Source organism: Oncorhynchus keta, unplaced genomic scaffold (genome assembly GCF_023373465.1).
Source record: "Oncorhynchus keta strain PuntledgeMale-10-30-2019 unplaced genomic scaffold, Oket_V2 Un_scaffold_17580_pilon_pilon, whole genome shotgun sequence".
Lineage (NCBI taxonomy): Eukaryota > Metazoa > Chordata > Actinopteri > Salmoniformes > Salmonidae > Oncorhynchus > Oncorhynchus keta.
This window is the reverse complement of record NW_026290826.1, coordinates 183,275-197,852: the sequence shown is the minus strand read 5'-3', so window position 1 is coordinate 197,852 and position 14,578 is coordinate 183,275. Positions and strand designations below refer to the sequence as shown.

General features: G+C 47.8%; 1 protein-coding gene and 1 long non-coding RNA gene across 7 annotated transcripts in view; one reads left to right on the top strand and one right to left on the bottom strand.

Annotated features, from left to right (window-relative positions):
- Nucleotides 1-5,014: 5,014 nt before the first annotated feature.
- The window catches only part of eps8a (epidermal growth factor receptor pathway substrate 8a), a 175,792-nt gene continuing 166,228 nt past the window's right edge, over nt 5,015-14,578 (top strand). For 4 of the 6 annotated variants that reach the window (XM_052514476.1, XM_052514479.1, XM_052514478.1 and 1 more), the window contains exon 1: nt 5,017-5,313. The gene's annotated coding sequence lies outside the window, so the exon portion shown is untranslated. Of the gene's footprint in view, nt 5,314-14,578 lie in introns of all 6 variants that reach the window. The other 2 variants (XM_052514481.1, XM_052514480.1) reach the window with 2 other exon arrangements.
- LOC127927792 (uncharacterized) lies at nt 13,216-13,610 on the bottom strand. Its single transcript, XR_008129067.1, has 3 exons — nt 13,565-13,610; nt 13,436-13,514; nt 13,216-13,357 (listed from the first exon to the last, which is right to left on the bottom strand). It is a non-coding gene; the product is annotated as an uncharacterized LOC127927792 (long non-coding RNA).

The following is a 14,578-nucleotide window of genomic DNA, read 5'->3' as shown; positions in this document are numbered from 1 at the left end:
CTCTAGCTCCAGTTATGATGGTCTTTGAACCCTGGACCCTGCCATGGTCTAGGTTGAACCCTCTACAGTTGACATGACATGGTTGAACCCTGCCTCTAGCCCTCTACAGTTGACATGGTCTATGGTTGAACCCTGCCACTAGCCCTCTACAGTTGTTCTATGGTTGAACCCTGCCTCTAGCCCTCTACAGAACATGGTCTATGGTTGAACCCTGCTAGCCCTCTACAGTTGACATGGTCTATGGTTGAACCCTACCTCTGCCCTCTACAGTTGACATGGTCTAGGTTGAACCCTGCCTCTAGCCCTCTACAGTTATGATAGGTCTATGGTTGAACCCTAGCCCTCTACAGTTATGATAGGTCTATGGTTGAACCCTGCCTCTAGCATCTACAGTTGACATGGTCTATGGTTGAACCCTGCCTCTAGCCCTCTACAGTTATGATAGGTCTATGGTTGAACCCTGCCTCTAGCCCTCTACAGTTGACATGGTCTATGGTTGAACCCTGCCTCTAGCCCTCTACAGTTGACGATGGTCTGGTTGAACCCTGCCTCTAGCCCTCTACAGTTGACATGGTTGAACCCTAGCCCTACAGTTGACAGGTCTATGGTTGAACCCTGCCTCTAGCCCTCTACAGTTGACATGGTCTATGGTTGAACCCTGCCTCTAGCCCTCTACAGTTATGATAGGTCTATGGTTGAACCCTGCCTCTAGCCTACAGAGATGGTCTAACCCTGCCTCTAGCCCTCTACAGTGAACCCTGCCTCTAGCCCTCTACAGTTATGATAGGTCTATAGTTGACTGAACCCTTGCCCTCAGTTACTTTAGCCCTCTACAGTTATGATAGGTCGATGGTTGAACCCTGCCTCTAGCCCTCTGACATGGTCTATAGTTGAACCCTAGCCTCTAGCCCTCTACAGTTACATCAACCCTCCTAGCTGATAGGTCTATGATGTGGACAGTGATAGGTCGATGGTTGAACCTTTCAAGCTTACTGTGATGTGATGATAGTCGATGGTTGAACCTGCTTCTAGCTGTGATAGGGTCTCTACTGTGATGTGGACCCTGTGATGATTGTGATGAGGACCTCTACTGTGATGTGATGGGGACCTCTATGTGATGAGGACCTCTACTTACTGTGATGTGATGCTCCTGTGATGAGGACCTCTACAATGTGATCTAAAGATATAATGAGATACGGACTCTACTTACTGTGATGTGATGAATCTTACTTACTGTGATGAGGGGCCTCTACTTACTGTGATGTGATGAGGGCCCTCTGATGAGGACCTGGATAAGGACCTCTACTTAACATGTGATGGGGACAACTGAATGAGGACCTCTGCCTGTGTGGACCTCTACTCACTGTGATGAGGACCTCTTACTGTGATGTGATGAGGACCTCTACTTACTGTGATGTGATGAGGGCCTCTACTTTGATGAGGGCCTCTACTTACTGTGATGTGGACCTCTACTTACTGTGATGTGATGAGGGCCTCTACTTACTGTGATGTGATGAGGGCCTCTACTTACTGTGATGAGGACCTCTACTTACTGTGATGTGATGAGGACCTCTAGTGGTATTATATTGTTACTATAAAAGATGGAACGTGAGGGCCCGGTTGTCTCCAATGTTTTAAATCTTTCCTCCCACAGAGACAAGATGTAACATCTTTCCCATAAGACCACGCAGAGCTAACTACCCATGTGCCAAGGAGAGCTACCCATGGCGGGTAACTGTGATGAAGGGTAACTACCCAGCTTAACTACCCATCGCCAAGGGTAACTGATCGCTAAAAGGCTCTCCAGAGGGTAGTGAGGACTGCACAACGCATCACCGGGGCAAACTACCTGCCCTCCAGGACACCTACACCACCCGATGTCACAGGAAGGCCATAAAGATCATCAAGGACATCAACCACCCGACCACTGCCTGTTCACCCTCTATCATTTCGAGGTCAGTACAGGTGCATCAAAGCTGGGACCAGAGAGACTGAAAAGGCCAGCTTCTATCTCAAGGCCATCAGACTGTTAAACAGCCACCACTAACATTGAGTGGCTGCTGCCAAGGACACTGATCGTGATGAGGACAACTCCAGCCACTTTAATAATGGGAATTGATGGGAATTATGTAAAATATATCACTAGACACTTTAAACAATGCTACCTTTATAATGTTTACATACCCTACATTATTCATCTCATATGTACAGTGCCTGGAAGTATTCGAACCCCTTGAACTTTGTGACCTTTTGCCACATTTCAGGCTTCAAACATAAAGATATAAAACTGTATTTTTTGTGAAGAATCAATGGGACACAATCATGAAGTGGAACACATTTATTGGATATTTCAAACTTTTTTAACATATCAAGAACTGATTGGGCGTTTATTCATTTACTTTCAGTTCTCATTCAGTGAGGATCTCTGAATGATCCAATGTTGACCTAAATGACTAATGATGACAAATACAATCCACTGTGTGTAATCAAGTCTCCGTATAAATGCATGCACTGTGATAGTCAGAGGTCCGTTAAAAGGCACCATGAAGAACAAGGCCACCAGGCAGGTGAGATTTCAACTCATTTGGATACAAAAAGATTTCACTTTAAATACACTGTGCATTAAAATTGATGAGGACCACTGCATGACCTGGCCGTCCCTGGAGCCATACAAGGAGATGACTGATCAGAGATGCAGCCAAGAGGCCCATGATCACTTGGATGAACTGCAGAGATCTACAGCTGAGGTGGGATGGAGTCTGTATATTGCACAAATCTGACCTTTATGGAAGAGTGGCACGGAAAGCCATTTGATATCCATAAAAGTGTTCCACAAGCCACCTGAGAGACACTTGAACATAAGAAGGTGCTCTGGTCAGATGAAATCATGGAATGGTTCAAACAATAAAACATTATGTTTGGTGTAAAGCAACACAGCTTCCCCGCTGAACACAACATCCCCATGTCAAAACATGGTGGTGGCAGACATGAACTGGGCCCTTCTTCAGCAGGGACAGGGAAGATGGTTAAAATTGATGGGAAGATGGATGGACCAAATACAGGACCATTCTGGAAGAAAACCTGATGGAGTCTGCAAAAGACCTTAGACTGGGACATGTGTCTTCCAACAAGACAATGACCCAAAACATAAAGCAAAATTACAAAGGAATGGTTCAAAAATAAACATATCCAGGTGTTAAATGGCCAAGTCAAAGACCAGACCTGAATCAATCTGAAAGAACTGAAAACTGCTTCACAAATGGTAAACCTTTCGCTGTTTTGCAAGGAGGAATGGGAAAACATTTCAGTCTCTCGATGTGCAAAACTGATAGAGACTACCCTGCGACTTACAGCTGTAATCGCAGCAAAAGGTGGCGCTACAAAGTATTAACTTAAGGGCCATTGGATCATGTGTCCAGACTGAACTACCCGTTGCCAAGGGTAACTACCCGTCGCTAAGGGCGCCATTGGATCATGTGTCCAGACTGAACTACCCGTTGCTAAGGGTAACTACCCGTCGCTAAGGGCGCCATTGGATCATGTGTCCAGACGGAAAGGATTGAAAGAAAGCCAGTGCTACTCTCGGATCAGCCATCTCCAGTCAAATCTTATATAATTATTATATATAATATAAATATCATTATTTAACAATATTTTGGGGCAGCAGGTAGCCGAGTGGTTAGAGGGTCCGTAACCCGAAAGGTTGCTGGATCGAATCCCTGAGCTGACAAGGTATAAATCTGTCCTTCTGCTACTAAACAAGACAGTTAACCCACTATTTCCCCCCGGTAGGTGGTCATTGTAAATAATTTGTTCTTAACTGACTTGCCTAGTTAAATAATGTTCAAATGAAAATAAACTGAAGACGGATCTGCGCCTAGAGAGATATTACCACCTGCGTTCGAAAATACCGAGGTGGTTTATTTTCATCTTTCGGCTCCCCAATAAAAAAAATCACTAAATCCCAGATTTGACACGTCATTGCTACACACGAAATAAATTGCAACAAATGACAGAGTAACCCAGGGTAAGTCAATTAGTTGAACATATATTTGAATGCAGTCGTCTCGGTTTTAATTTGAAGCGTTGTGTTTGTCACGTGTTAGTATGAATTTCAAAGACAATGGCAACTTGTATTTGTAGTTAACTTTGTTCTGAAGTTTTCGGGGGTCACAGAGAGACGGATAAACCAATGTTTATCGGAGGCTTTTGTGTATAAAGTGACGCGGCACAAAAAAAATCATCTAAAGACGCATTTAGCTGTTCTACAAGTGGAGGCAGATGCGCGTTTTCAAGTGCAACAATAATAAAGACGGTTTTAGGAAACAGCGCAGAGATTAAACGATTCTCCTATAAAGGTACATTTAGCGATACATTAAATTAAATTGCTTCTGGGAAATTGGGCCCATAACGTTCATTGGGAAGTTGCCTGTGTAAATGCAGCCGTAGAGACATGTTTCATCTAGTCCACTGGGCACAGACGTCAAGACAACGTCTATTCATCGTTGGTTCAACGACATTTAATTGAAATGATGATGTGAAAACAATGTTGATTCAACGAAAACCTTCTATTTCTTCTGATCACCTGATTCAGCCAGTCAGTTCTTCATTGGCTGGAACATGTTTGTTGTTGGGTTGGAACCACAGGAGGTTTGTGGCACCTTAATTGGGAAGGACGGGCTCCTGGTAATGGCTGGAGCGGAATTTGTGGAATGGTATCAAATACCATTCTTAGTTAGATTCCATCCACTCCGTTCCAGACATTATTATAAACCCTCCTCCACTAAGCATCCTCCACTGGAAAACCTGCACACCCGGTGGGTCCACGGTTCCGCATTCCCGTTTCAGGACCTGTAGCAAGGTCCATGGGCTGCACACAATCCGAATACGGTACGGCTCGTGCGTAAACGGCCTGATTGCGGTAGAGGGCGTCGGTGCCATAGCGGCAACGGTGCCTGCAGACCAGAGGGGAGGGGAGAGAGAGAGGGGAAGAGGGAGGGAGGTAAAGGCGGATCTTAGTTAGATGAAACAGACCACACATTTGCAATAGAAGTACCGTAACCGTTTAGTTCAAACGCTGTTTTCTACGGTCCTGCGACTTTCCACTTTTGCCAGCCTGTGCGTGACCTTTTGACGCCAGGTGCGTCGCAGAGGACGAGGCGGTCTGGATACGGCGACGCGCCGCTCGGACGTCCAAGGTGATAGAAGTCAACTAATACTCTACTTCGGGGCTATTGTATTCTTCCCAGAAATAATAGGGGTCTGCTTGTGCCATGCGCTAATACAGAGGGTTTGTGAAGACATTTTCAGCAGGTAAGTGCAGACTTCTCTCGCTTTTTCCCACTAAATAAACACCATATATATATATATATATATGGTCCTATCTGTGTATGAAAACAGTAACCTATTGACTCTCGATTGGTGAATTCACCTTTGATTATTTACAAAACCAGGTAATATGAATCCTATCCATAGCCTGCATCGCTGACAAGACATTCAATTGAACGTGTTGACTTACTATTATTCAAAGCGCTGTATTGAACTCGATCACCGTACCGTATAGACCGTAGCCTTAGACCGTTGCACCGTAGCGACCTGGGCCCGGTTTTTCCAAAAGCGTCTTAAGGCTAATAAGTTAATCGTTAGAATCTTCGTAGGAACATCGGTCAATCTCTGAGCTGTTTCCCCACCTATTGAAAGGCTACTGTAAGAGCGTCGTTAGATGCTTTTCCTCTCCTGCATGTTTTAAACACAGAAGATCTCTGCTGAACATGGAACCACACGGTTTATCCGTGTCTCTGTGACCGCAGATAACTTCAACAAACAAAGTTGACAAGGTTTTTGCCATTAATGCAAACAAGTGAAGTATAAACAGATGCTTCAAATTCAATCCGAGATGACTGAATAAAATAAAAACAGTAGCCTATTGAAATAATTAATTTATTTTACCTCTAGGCAAGGCAGTTAAGAACACATTCTTATTTTCAATGACGGCCTAGGAACAGTGGGTTAACTGCCTGTTCGGGGGGGCAGAACGACAGATTTTGTACCTTGTCAGCTCGGGGATTTGAACTTACAACCTTTCGGTTACTAGTCCAACGCTCTAACCACTAGGCTACCTGCTGGTTACTAGTCCAATGCTCTAACCACTAGGCTACCTGCTGGTTACTAGTCCAACGCTCTAACCACTAGGCTACCTGTTGGTTACTAGTCCAACGCTCTAACCACTAGGCTACCTGCTGGTTACTAGTCCAACGCTCTAACCATGTAGGCTACCTGCTGGTTACTAGTCCAATGCTCTAACCACTAGGCTACCTGCTGGTTACTAGTCCAACGCTCTAACCACTAGGCTACCTGCTCTAACCACTAGGCTACCTGCTCTAACCAATACCTGCTACCACTATCATGTGATGATGCTCTAACCACCTGGCTACCTGCTCTAACCACTAGGCTACCATGCTCCTGTGATGATTTGTAGCCAACCACTAGGCTACCTGCTCTAACCACTAGGCTACCTGCTCTAACCACTAGGCTACCTGCTCTAACCAATAGGCTACCTGCTCTAACCAATAGGCTACCTGCTCTAACCAATAGGCTACCTGCTCTAACCAATAGGCTACCTGCTCTAACCACTAGGCTACCCTGCTCTAACCAATAGGCTACCCTGCCGCCCCCAATATTTAAATATTTAAATGAATGTCATGTTCAATTCAGTTCTATTTTTCTACTTGTCGGCTGCTGTCTGTAATTGGTCCATATATTTCATGATTTGATTTTTGTAGCCAAACCATGTGATGATTTGTAGCCAAACCATGTGATGATTTGTAGCCAAACCATGTGATGATTTGTAGCGTTATTATTGGCTAAGCATTAGAAAGTCCCACTACTTGACACCACGCGTCACTATAACACGGTTATAACCATGTCATAATGTGTCATAACTAGGGATGCACGATATATCGGTGAACATATCGGAATCGGACGATATATCGGTGAACATATCGGAATTGGACGATATTAGCTAAAAATGCCAACATCGGTATCGGCCAGATGTCTAGTTTAACGCAGATGTTAAAAACCGATGTCAAAGCTACCGTGCATACCTGTATAACGTAGGTAGATGAGGTACATACCTGTATAACGTAGGTAGATGAGGTGCATACCTGTATAACGTAGGTAGATGAGGTGCATACCTGTATAACGTAGGTAGATGAGGTGTATACCTGTATAACGTAGGTAGATGAGGTGCATACCTGTATAACGTAGGTAGATGAGGTGCATACCTGTATAACGTAGGTAGATGAGGTACATACCTGTATAACGTAGGTAGATGAGGTGCATACCTGTATAACGTAGGTAGATGAGGTACATACCTGTATAACGTAGGTAGATGAGGTGCATACCTGTATAATGTAGGTAGATGAGGTGCATACCTGTATAACGTAGGTAGATGAGGTGCATACCTGTATAACGTAGGTAGATGAGGTGCATACCTGTATAACGTAGGTAGATGAGGTGCATACCTGTATAACGTAGGTAGATGAGGTACATACCTGTATAACGTAGGTAGATGAGGTGCATACCTGTATAACGTAGGTAGATGAGGTGCATACCTGTATAACGTAGGTAGATGAGGTGCATAGGGCTGGGGAACTCATTACTAAAGGGTTGTCTGCTGTCTGTAACTAGGGCTGGGGAACTCATTACTAAAGGGTTGTCTGCTGTATGTAACTAGGGCTGGGGAACTCATTACTAAAGGGTTGTCTGCTGTCTGTAACTAGGGCTGGGGAACTCATTACTAAAGGGTTGTCTGCTGTATGTAACTAGGGCTGGGGAACTCATTACTAAAGGGTTGTCTGCTGTCTGTAACTAGGGCTGGGGAACTCATTACTAAAGGGTTGTCTGCTGTATGTAACTAGGGCTGGGGAACTCATTACTAAAGGGTTGTCTGCTGTCTGTAACTAGGGCTGGGGAACTCATTACTAAAGGGTTGTCAGCTGTATGTAACTAGGGCTGGGGAACTCATTACTAAAGGGTTGTCTGCTGTATGTAACTAGGGCTGGGGAACTCATTACTAAAGGGTTGTCTGCTGTCTGTAACTAGGGCTGGGGAACTCATTACTAAAGGGTTGTCTGCTGTATGTAACTAGGGCTGGGGAACTCATTACTAAAGGGTTGTCTGCTGTAACGTGTAACTAGGGCTGGGGAACTCATTACTAAAGGGTTGTCTGCTGTCTGTAACTAGGGCTGGGTGAACCTGTATTACTAAAGGGTTGTCTGCTGTATGTAACTAGGGCTGGGGAACTCATTACTAAAGGGTTGTCTGCTGTCTGTAACTAGGGCTGGGGAACTCATTACTAAAGGGTTGTCTGCTGTCTGTAACTAGGTAGCTGGGGAACTCATTACTAAAGGGTTGTCTGCTGTATGTAACTAGGGCTGGGGAACTCATTACTAAAGGGTTGTCTGCTGTATGTTACTAGGGCTGGGGAACTCATTACTAACGGGTTGTCTGCTGTATGTAACTAGGGCTGGGGAACTCATTACTAAAGGGTTGTCTGCTGTATGTAACTAGGGCTGGGGAACTCATTACTAAAGGGTTGTCTGCTGTCTGTAACTAGGGCTGGGGAACTCATTACTAAAGGGTTGTCTGCTGTATGTAACTAGGGCTGGGGAACTCATTACTAAAGGGTTGTCTGCTGTCTGTAACTAGGGCTGGGGAACTCATTACTAAAGGGTTGTCTGCTGTCTGTAACTAGGGCTGGGGAACTCATTACTAAAGGGTTGTCTGCTGTATGTAACTAGGGCTGGGGAACTCATTACTAAAGGGTTGTCTGCTGTATGTAACTAGGGCTGGGGAACTCATTACTAAAGGGTTGTCTGCTGTATGTAACTAGGGCTGGGGAACTCATTACTAAAGGGTTGTCTGCTGTATGTAACTAGGGCTGGGGAACTCATTACTAAAGGGTTGTCTGCTGTATGTAACTAGGGCTGGGGAACTCATTACTAAAGGGTTGTCTGCTGTCTGTAACTAGGGCTGGGGAACTCATTACTAAAGGGTTGTCTGCTGTCTGTAACTAGGCTGGGGAACTCATTACTAAAGGGTTGTCTGCTGTATGTAACTAGGGCTGGGGAACTCATTACTAAAGGGTTGTCTGCTGTATGTTACTAGGGCTGGGGAACTCATTACTAACGGGTTGTCTGCTGTATGTAACTAGGGCTGGGGAACTCATTACTAAAGGGTTGTCTGCTGTATGTAACTAGGGCTGGGGAACTCATTACTAAAGGGTTGTCTGCTGTCTGTAACTAGGGCTGGGGAACTCATTACTAAAGGGTTGTCTGCTGTATGTAACTAGGGCTGGGGAACTCATTACTAAAGGGTTGTCTGCTGTCTGTAACTAGGGCTGGGGAACTCATTACTAAAGGGTTGTCTGCTGTCTGTAACTAGGGCTGGGGAACTCATTACTAAAGGGTTGTCTGCTGTATGTAACTAGGGCTGGGGAACTCATTACTAAAGGGTTGTCTGCTGTATGTAACTAGGGCTGGGGAACTCATTACTAAAGGGTTGTCTGCTGTATGTAACTAGGGCTGGGGAACTCATTACTAAAGGGTTGTCTGCTGTCTGTAACTAGGGCTGGGGAACTCATTACTAAAGGGTTGTCTGCTGTATGTAACTAGGGCTGGGGAACTCATTACTAAAGGGTCTGTCTGTAACTGTATGTAACTAGGGCTGGGGAACTCATTACTAAAGGGTTGTCTGCTGTCTGTAACTAGGGCTGGGGAACTCATTACTAAGGGTTGTCTGCTGTATGTAACTAGGGCTGGGGAACTCATTACTGAAGGGTTGTCTGCTGTATGTAACTAGGGCTGGGGAACTCATTACTAAAGGGTTGTCTGCTGTCTGTAACTAGGGCTGGGGAACTCATTACTAAAGGGTTGTCTGCTGTCTGTAACTAGGGCTGGGAACTCATGCTCCGTTCTCTGTCATAGCTATAGGTGCTTAGGATGCTATTTCAGAATAGCCTACAGAATCAATAACTGTTGAAGAAAATATATTCACAGTGATGAATGATGGTAGTCTTATCCGAAGGCCCGTTCTCTATCAGATGAAATATATTTATTATTCCTGAATCAAACAGCTTAGTGCAATGAAATACCCTTTATTGATTATCAATCAATTAAGCATCGGGAATCATCATTATTGATCCTTACTGCAGATTCTAATAATAGGTTAGTAGTGTTTGTGTGAACACAGCCGGATGAGGCAGGCCGCTGGCCATCCTTTATTATGGTTCGGGGACTGTGTTCTGGTGTTCCCTGGTTGGTAGGACGGTGTTCCGGTGTTCCCTGGTTGGTAGGACGGTGTTCCGGTGTTCCCTGGTTGGTAGGACTGTGTTCCGGTGTTCCTGGTTGGTAGGACTGTGTTCCGGTGTTCCCTGGTTGGTAGGAGGGTGTTCCGGTGTTCCCTGGTTGGTAGGAGGGTGTTCCGGTGTTCCCTGGTTGGTAGGAGGGTGTTCCGGTGTTCCCTGGTTGGTAGGAGGGTGTTCCCCTGGTTGGTAGGAGGGTGTTCCCTGGTTGGTAGGAGGGTGTTCCGGTGTTCCCTGGTTGGTAGGACTGTGTTCCGGTGTTCCCTGGTTGGTAGGACTGTGTTCCGGTGTTCCCTGGTTGGTAGGAGGGTGTTCCGGTGTTCCCTGGTTGGTAGGAGGGTGTTCCGGTGTTCCCTGGTTGGTAGGAGGGTGTTCCGTGTTCCCTGGTTGGTAGGACGGTGTTCCGGTGTTCCCTGGTTGGTAGGAGGGTGTTCCCTGGTTGGTAGGAGGGTGTTCCCTGGTTGGTAGGAGGGTGTTCCCTGGTTGGTAGGAGGGTGTTCCCTGGTTGGTAGGAGGGTGTTCCCTGGTTGGTAGGAGGGTGTTCCTGGTTGGTAGGAGGGTGTTCCCTGGTTGGTAGGAGGGTTCCCTGGTTGGTAGGTGTTCCCTGGTTGGTAGGAGGGTGTTCCGGTGTTCCCTGGTTGGTAGGAGGGTGTTCCGGTTGTTCCCTGGTTGGTAGGACGGTGTTCCGGTGTTCCCTGGTTGGTAGGAGGGTGTTCCCTGTTCCCTGGTTGGTAGGAGGGTGTTCCGGTGTTCCTGGTTGGTAGGACGGTGTTCCGGTGTTCCCTGGTTGGTAGGACGGTGTTCCGGTGTTCCCTGGTTGGTAGGAGGGTGTTCCGGTGTTCCTGGTTGGTAGGAGGGTGTTCCGGTGTTCCCTGGTTGGTAGGACGGTGTTCCGGTGTTCCTGGTTGGTAGGACGGTGTTCCGGTGTTCCCTGGTTGGTAGGAGGGTGTTCCCTGGTTGGTAGGAGGGTGTTCCCTGGTTGGTAGGAGGCTGTTCCCTGGTTGGTAGGAGGGTGTTCCCTGGTTGGTAGGAGGGTGTTCCCTGGTTGGTAGGAGGGTGTTCCTGGTTGGTAGGAGGGTGTTCCGGTGTTCCCTGGTTGGTAGGACTGTGTTCCGGTGTTCCCTGGTTGGTAGGAGGGTGTTCCGGTGTTCCCTGGTTGGTAGGAGGGTGTTCCGGTGTTCCCTGGTTGGTAGGACTGTGTTCCGGTGTTCCCTGGTTGGTAGGAGGGTGTTCCCTGGTTGGCAGGAGGGTGTTCCTGGTTGGTAGGAGGGTGTTCCCTGGTTGGTAGGACGGTGTTCCCTGGTTGGTAGGAGGTGTTCCCTGGTTGGTAGGAGGGTGTTCCCTGGTTGGTAGGAGGGTGTTCCCTGGTTGGTAGGAGGGTGTTCCTGGTTGGTAGGAGGGTGTTCCCTGGTTGGTAGGAGGGTGTTCCTGGTTGGTAGGAGGGTGTTCCCTGGTTGGTAGGAGGGTGTTCCCTGGTTGGTAGGAGGGTGTTCCCTGGTTGGTAGGAGGGTGTTCCCTGGTTGGCAGGAGGGTGTTCCCTGGTTGGTAGGGGGTGTTCCCTGGTTGGTAGGAGGGTGTTCCCTGGTTGGTAGGAGGGTGTTCCCTGGTTGGTAGGAGGGTGTTCCCTGGTTGGTAGGAGGGTGTTCCCTGGTTGGTAGGAGGGTGTTCCCTGGTTGGTAGGAGGGTGTTCCCTGGTTGGTAGGAGGGTGTTCCCTGGTTGGTAGGAGGGTGTTCCCTGGTTGGTAGGAGGGTGTTCCTGGTTGGTAGGAGGGTGTTCCCTGGTTGGTAGGAGGGTGTTCCCTGGTTGGTAGGAGGGTGTTCCCTGGTTGGTAGGAGGGTGTTCCCTGGTTGGTAGGAGGGTGTTCCCTGGTTGGTAGGAGGGTGTTCCCTGGTTGGTAGGAGGGTGTTCTCTGGTTGGTAGGAGGGTGTTCCCTGGTTGGTAGGAGGGTGTTCTCTGGTTGGTAGGAGGGTGTTCCCTGGTTGGTAGGAGGGTGTTCCCTGGTTGGTAGGAGGGTGTTCCCTGGTTGGTAGGAGGGTGTTCCCTGGTTGGTAGGAGGGTGTTCCCTGGTTGGTAGGAGGGTGTTCTCTGGTTGGTAGGAGGGTGTTCTCTGGTTGGTAGGAGGGTGTTCCCTGGTTGGTAGACGGGTGTTCTCTGTTTTTATAGCGGGGTGGACCAGAGGTCTCGTTGATATCTTTGAGATCCAGCCCTTCCTTCCTAATGTCAATCAAACTGCTAGGATGTCATTTCAACATATTTTCACACACTTTGAATTGATTTGGATCGTAGCGTAAGTAATTCAAGACAAAAAGGCATACCGTTAAATCATGTAGAATATGGGCTGTTGAAGCATTGTGGGTCAATTCTGAGTCCAAGTCAAAGTGTTAAAGAGAAAAGTCAATACTCGGGACATTCTTGCTGTCCCCTCTGTCTTCTAGTCTTTGGGAATGAAACATGATCTTTAACGAGAAGAAAGACCTGTACACTGCTATTTCCTGCATCGCTTCAGATCACTACGCTTCTGAGACATGGTCGTTCTCAACACCCTGTCTCTCTGCTTCCTCATTCACTTGACCTCTATGCTGTCCGCTGCACCCTGTCTCTCTGCTTCCTCATTCACTTGACCTCTATGCTGTCCGCTGCACCCTGTCTCTCTGCTTCCTCATTCACTTGACCTCTATGCTGTCCGCTGCACCCTGTCTCTCTGCTTCCTCATTCACTTGACCTCTATGCTGTCCGCTGCACCCTGTCTCTCTGCTTCCTCATTCACTTGACCTCTATGCTGTCCGCTGCACCCTGTCTCTCTGCTTCCTCATTCACTTGACCTCTATGCTGTCCGCTGCACCCTGTCTCTCTGCTTCCTCATTCACTTGACCTCTATGCTGTCCGCTGCACCCTGTCTCTCTGCTTCCTCATTCACTTGACCTCTATGCTGTCCGCTGCACCCTGTCTCTCTGCTTCCTCATTCACTTGACCTCTATGCTGTCCGCTGCACCCTGTCTCTCTGCTTCCTCATTCCTCTACTTGACCCTCTATGCTTCCTCATTCACTGACCTCTATGCTGTCCGCTGCACCTGTCTCTCTGCTTCCTCATTCACTTGACCTCTATGCTGTCCGCTGCACCCTGTCTCTCTGCTTCCTCATTCACTTGACCTCTATGCTTGTCCGACTGCACCCTGTCTCTGCTTCCTCATTCACTTGACCTCTATGCTGTCCGCTGCACCCTGTCTCTCTGCTTCCTCATTCACTGACCTCTATGCTGTCCGCTGCACCCTGTCTCTGTGCTTCCTCATTCACTTGACCTCTATGCTGTCCGTGCACCCTGTCTCTGCTGCTTCCTTGTGGTGCTGCTTCCTCATTCACTTGACCTCTGTGCTGTCCGCTGCACCCTGTCTGCTTCCTCATTCAGTGGACCTGCCATGTTGTCCGTGCTGCCATGTCTGTCTGCTTCCTCATTCACTGGTGCTCTATGTTGTCCGCTGCTTCCTCACCATGTGACCAAATACATTATCATGTCTGTTAGCCGTTCTGCCAGTGTAGTGGTGCTGCCATGTTGTGGTGCTGCAATGTTGTGGAATGTCCTGCCACTCTTTCGCTGTGTGGGTTCTTCCATGTCCTGTGGTGCTTTGATGTTGTGGTGCTGCCATGTTGTGGTGCTGCCATGTTGTGGTGCTACCATGTTGTGGTGCTGCCATGTTGTGGTGCTGCCATGTTGTGGTGCTGCCATGTAGTGGTGCTGCCATGTTGTGGTGCTGCCATGTTGTGGTGCTGGTGCTGCCATGTTGTGGTGCTGCCATGTTGTGGTGCTACCATGTTGTGGTGCTGCCATGTTGTGGTGCTGCACATGTAGTGCTGCTACCATGTTGTGGTGCTGCTACCATGTTGTGGTGCTGCCATGTAGTGGTGCTGCAATGTAGTGGTGCTGCACTGTAGTGCTGCTACCATGTTGTGGTGCTGCCATGTGTGGTGCTGCCATGTAGTGGTGCTGCCATGTAGTGCTGCTACCATGTTGTGGTGCTGCCATGTTGTGGTGCTGCCATGTTGTGGTGCTGCCATGTTGTGGTGCTGCCATGTTGTGGTGCTGCCATGTTGTGGTGCTACCATGTTGTGCTGCTACCATGTTGTGGTGCTGCCATGTTGTGCTGCTGCCATGTTGTGGTGCTACCATGTTGTGGTGCTGCCATGTTGTGGTGCTGCCATGTTGTGGTGCTACCATG